This window comes from Hypomesus nipponensis, chromosome 28, assembly GCF_054491055.1.
Source record: "Hypomesus nipponensis isolate SF chromosome 28, ASM5449105v1, whole genome shotgun sequence".
Classification (NCBI taxonomy): Eukaryota; Metazoa; Chordata; class Actinopteri; order Osmeriformes; family Osmeridae; genus Hypomesus; species Hypomesus nipponensis.
The window spans coordinates 11,438,604-11,444,254 of record NC_140388.1 but is presented as its reverse complement, the minus strand read 5'-3'; positions in this window follow the sequence as shown (position 1 = coordinate 11,444,254).

The following is a 5,651-nucleotide window of genomic DNA, read 5'->3' as shown; positions in this document are numbered from 1 at the left end:
GACGAGGGGGCAGGGGGGGTGGAGGGGGGGGGGCAGATCAAAGGATCCAGGAAGGGGGTGGGAGGGGGATGGGAGGGGATGGGGAGGGGGGGTCTTCTATGGAGAGCTCGTTAAATCTCTGCCGGCGACCTCATGGATGGAGTCTGTGGCTGAAAGGACGGAAATGTTTGGTTAGTCTGGAGGGAGAGTGCCAGTCACAAAGGTTACACAACAAAACTTTTACAAACAAAAACTGTCTAGTCGCATGGGCCGTTTTTGCAAATTCATAGACAAAAATAAATAAATAAGGAAGATACCATACAGGAACACCTTGAGGCTACAACCACGGAATGAAAAAATCTCTCTCCAAAAATACCAGCTTGTTACGACACAGTCTATCCCCTTCGCGCTGAAAGTTTTCTATGCCAACCCAAGGACATTCCCAGAGAACATCCAGGACGATCGGAGAGTCTCGGAGGTCATGTGACCGGCACAATGTCGTTGTCTACGGTTACCAGGGTTCTGTTGTGGAGCACATCCAACTATTCTCGCTGCTGGCAGTTCTGGTAAGGCCCCCCCCCCCCATCTCAGGGAACTACTCATATATACTTGAGGGGGGGTTGTGGTCACCTGACAACTTTTAAACCCTGGGAGGAGGGGAGTGTGGAAAACAGGGAGAGGGGGCATGCCTTGTTACCGTGGTCACATGGGGGAGAAGGGGAGGGGGGGGGGTCTCACACCAGCATGAATGGGCTTACCAGAGTCCAGAGAGGGCATCCTTACATAAGCAGCCTGAAAGCCCCCTGCATGCACACGGCCTAAACACCACGACTCAGGAGAATGCTGTGTCCCTTGTTTTGACTCACGGAGCAGCCAGGTCAGGTGACAAAGTCGACCTATACGCCTCAACAGTGCCTGTGATCAGGAGCCAGACTGAGCAGCCTGGAGGAGAATGTTGTCGTGAGAGAGCAGGCGGCTGGACGCTCATCTGGGACGCCAGGGCGCTCAGAGAACCGTATCCCAACTCCACTGTTAGAGGCCTAAATAATGTATACCGTGTCTAATAATAACTACGACACAGTCTGGACAGTGTCAGTCAGACTCCTAATAAAAGGCAGAGTTTCCAGCGTGGAGGAGGGGGTCAAGGACAGAGGGGGGGCAATGTTTTACTGTGGCCCCCGAGCCTGCTGTGGTCATCCACTCGTGGTTGTCCCGGCAATGTTTAACCCCCCCCCCCACACACCCGCCCCGTCCCCGTAGCAACTGTATCCCCTCTCTGGCTTGCCGCCATCCGAAATTACGTTTAATCCCACTAATATTCCCACTGCGTCACTCGAATACGGAACAAAGGGCAGCTTTTGGAGAGCGGAGAGGAGTGTGGGGGAGGTCAGCTGAATGATCCAGCGCACCCCTCCACTATCCTGGGGTCAGGCCTGGGGATGGAGGCCCTCTATGATCCACAGCCCTGGAGACAGACACGTCAGGCTGATCCATGTTGACGTGTGATGAGGAAGACGTGAGGTACAGTAGGACAGTACTCTACCTCCACCACCTCCACCTCGTGAGGTACAGTAGGACAGTACTCTACCTCCATCCCAGCCGGACGTGTCAGTCACACCTAACAAAAGGCATAGTAACCCCACCTCCTCCTCCTCCCTTCCTTTGTTTTCAGGTCCTGTACAATACCGGAGGAACGTCCACAGAAGCAGAGCGGAACATCATGCCCTGCTCAAAATAACCCCACTCCTGGGAAACACAGAGATTAAGTAGGCTAGCTACCCAGGCCTGTGGGGGAGGCTGGGGGCTTCTCGTTACTGCTGCCCTCCTTCAAAGCTACTTACAGTAAGCTGGCATGAGACAGTCACACGCTGCCTGATGTGACATGATGTGCGCATGATGCAATGTTATTCAATTGTTTCACCCCCCCCCCCCCCCCTTTTGGATCACAGGACTGCAGCCAGAATATGATACAAGTAGGGTGATAAACAGAGAGTTCAAGGCAAACAAAGTCCTTCAGCCATTTAGTCGACAGGATTCAACTACCAACACACACACACACACACACTCTGCACCACAACTTACAGAACACACACACACCACAGAAACGTGAGACTTTCCTCCTGAATGACATCATTCTCAGAAGGACCAGGAGACCTTGTGCTGAGCTGCGCGTGTTGTGATCAGTCAGAGAGAGAGAGAGAGAGAGAGAGAGAGAGAGAGAGAGAGAGAGAGAGAGAGAGAGAGAGAGAGAGAGAGAGAGAGAGAGAGAGAGAGAGAGAGAGAGAGAGAGAGAGAGAGAGAGAGAGAGAGAGAGAGAGAGAGAGAGAGAGAGAGAGAGAGAGAGAGAGAGAGAGAGAGAGAGAGAGAGAGAGAGAGAGAGAGAGAGAGAGAGAGAGAGAGAGAGAGAGAGAGAGAGAGAGAAACAAACAGAGCGAGAGAGCGAGAGAGCGAGAGAGAGCGAGAGAGAGAGAGAAACAAACAGAGCGAGAGAGCGAGAGAGCGAGAGAGAGAGAGAGAGAGAGAGAGAGAGAGGGGGCTGAGGGCCCTAACCTTAACCCTAAGTGAGGCCTCAACATTGAGGAGTCTCTCGGGTGTCTTGAGCCACTGAAGAGGCCAGAGCAGCCACTGTGAGAAGATCTGCTACAAGGGGCAGAGAGGGGGGTTGGATGAGGTGAACCAACGCTGGGGGGAACACAGGGTCTTCAAATGAGAGTATTTCCTGGGAACGCTAGGCGTCGTTAAGCTTTGGTGAACCAACACACACACACACATACACAACGGGAGACGGTGCCTGTGATGACGTGCTACTCACACGAACAGCTGATGCAGTTACTGTGGCACGACGACGCCACAGTCCAGTGGTCCTCTCACACACACACACGCATGCACACACGTGCCCAGATGACAGGCACACCGCCAACCGAGTCACGGGCCGACCCGCCTGCAGACGCTGCCGGCATCCCGGGCCTCCCCCTTCCACACGTCCGCATTCCTCCGCGGTCGGAGAAAGCGAGCGTGCGTCGCGAGCCTGGAGAGCAGCGCTCCGTTACAGCTCAGCCCCGGGGCCAAGGAGGAGAGGCTGCGAGGGGGCCATGACTCAGCTGAAAAGAATTGTGCCGAAGTAGGCAGGCGTTGTCCCCGCCTCTCCAAGACGAGTCTCTAGGGTGCCGAGAGAGAGAGAGAGAGAGAGAGAGAGAGAGAGAGAGAGAGAGAGAGAGAGAGAGAGAGAGAGAGAGAGAGAGAGAGAGAGAGAGAGAGAGAGAGAGAGAGAGAGAGAGAGAGAGAGAGAGAGAGAGAGAGAGAGAGAGAGAGAGAGAGAGAGAGAGAGAGAGAGAGAGAGAGAGAGAGAGAGAGAGAGAGAGAGAGAGAGAGAGAGAGAGAGAGAGAGAGAGAGAGAGAGAGAGAGAGAGAGAGAGAGAGAGAGAGAGAGAGAGAGAGAGAGAGAGAGAGAGAGAGAGAGAGAGAGACAGACAGAGAGAGACAGCGAGAGACAGAGAGAGACAGAGAGAGAGACAGAGAGAGACAGAGAGAGACAGAGGTTTGGAGGGACTATTGTTGTTGAGGAAAGAGACGTTCTGGTACATCCTACCATCCACAGGAGGATTTCACAACTCTAATAACTCTGTGCTCTGGTTTGGTGTTGGCAGACTTTTGCCAGAGTTCACGAGGCTTCACACAACCCACCAGAAATCTCTGATGTGGAAAACAACAGTCCTATGCTCACCCTAGAAAACACACACACACACACACACACGCACGTATAGTATAAAAATAACCCGACCACAATAACCCAAGCATACGCAAGCAGAGCGTTTGCTGTGCGTTCAGAGAATATGAGCATTTCCTTTCTAAAAATACAGTCTCTGCTACCCCCTGGGTGGTGACGCAACTGCAGCTCTCCCAGCCCAGCGCCGGGAACACAGCCGCTCTGGAGCTGCTGCAGCGCTGCCTGACAGGAGCGCTCATGCTGGAGGGACCGCAGACAGGTCACTGTCACCTCAAAGACAGATCTTCCAAAGGACGTGGCACCAATAGTGGTCCATCAATCTAGCTGCACTTAAAGACGTTGTCCTGGGCTGAGTGTCTGTACGCTGTCTTCCACTGTTAGCTTCTAGCCTCACCTCTGCTGTGTGTGCGTGAGTTCATGTGAGAGAGAGACAGAGACAGAGACAGAGAGAGAGAGAGAGAGAGAGACAGTGTGTGTGAGTGCAAAATTTAGCAACACAGAAAAAGATGGAAAGAGATTGAGAGAGAATGTGCGAGTGAGTGAGAGAGAAATCGAGAGAGATGTTGACAGATAGAGAACGGCCCGCAAGACGTGGTCCCACACACACAAACACACACACAGGGCAAAGCTGCAACACTCTGTCATGGCTAAGCAAGGATTATGTAGGCCTATTAGCTTCACTTAAGATAGGATCTCTGAGGTACTTTATCACAGTAACAGTCGGTGAGGTTGTGAGCAGAACTTGCTCAAATCGAAACTAAACGGTCTTGCCCTTGACCTCCTATCTCTCTTGGCATACTCAAGACACTTTACAACATGCACAACGTGTACTGTATCTAAACACACACCACACCACACCACACTCACACACCTACAAAAACAACAAACAGGCTGTAAGAAGGACCGGAGGGGAACAACTGGTGCTGGCAGTAGTCACAGTGACGTCAGGAGGTAGGCTGGATTCCTGGGAGAGAGGTGTCCAGTCACTGGAGGCCTTTCCTCAAGAGGCCAGAGGAGGGAGAGGAGGGGAGAGGAGAGAGTGGGGGCATGGGGTGAGGGCAGAGGTGGGGGAAAGGGGGAGGAGGGTATTGGGGGAGAGGAAAAGGAGGGGGAGAGTGGGTGAGGGGTTTCCTTCCTAGTAAGACCTCACTGAACACCAGTGGAAAACCTGCTAGGACTAGTCGGACTGCCCAAAATACCACATATCACTTTCCCGACGTTGTCGCCTGGACCTTGCAACTCCGGCTATGGCAACCACTACAAACACAGTCCAGCGCGGGGCGATAAGCTATGATTGGCTTATCCTCCTATCCTGTTAAAATGTCAAAGGGCTTAAAACAATACAGTCATCTGGACAAGGCTGTGTTGGAGACTGAGCCGCCAGCAGGTGAATCCTGACACACACCAATCAAACATACACCCACCTCCAACTTCCAAAGAGAATGCGTTTCAACCCAACGGAAAAATATTTAAATATAGGAGAACACTCAATGTTATGCCCGCGACTAGTTGATCTATTCCGGGTTGACAGTCTTTTGCCTCACAGGAGCATTCTCCCGTGACCCGATGTGACATGAGCCAGTCCAGTGCCCGGCTCCCCCTGACCCGAGCTTCTTTGCAGGCAAAGGACAGACACACCACCTGGCCCTCTCCTCCACCCATCATTCTGCTACGAGGATAGCTAAAAATACCCCGCACCCTTCATCTCCTTCAAGTTCAACCTCGTCCTCCTCCTGACTAGCGAGTCAGGCCCGAATCTAAAAACGACCCTCGCTCACAGGGAGAAAGAGCGCAACACTAAGATGTAGGAGTGGGTAGGCTACGAAAGGAGCCCTGGAGTTTTGTATGAGAGAACGTCGAATCTCGACATTAATGTTCAGCTCAAGTAACGAATGTCTCTGAAGCCGCGCATTTGTGAACGGACAAAAGATTCTCTGCGATGCCC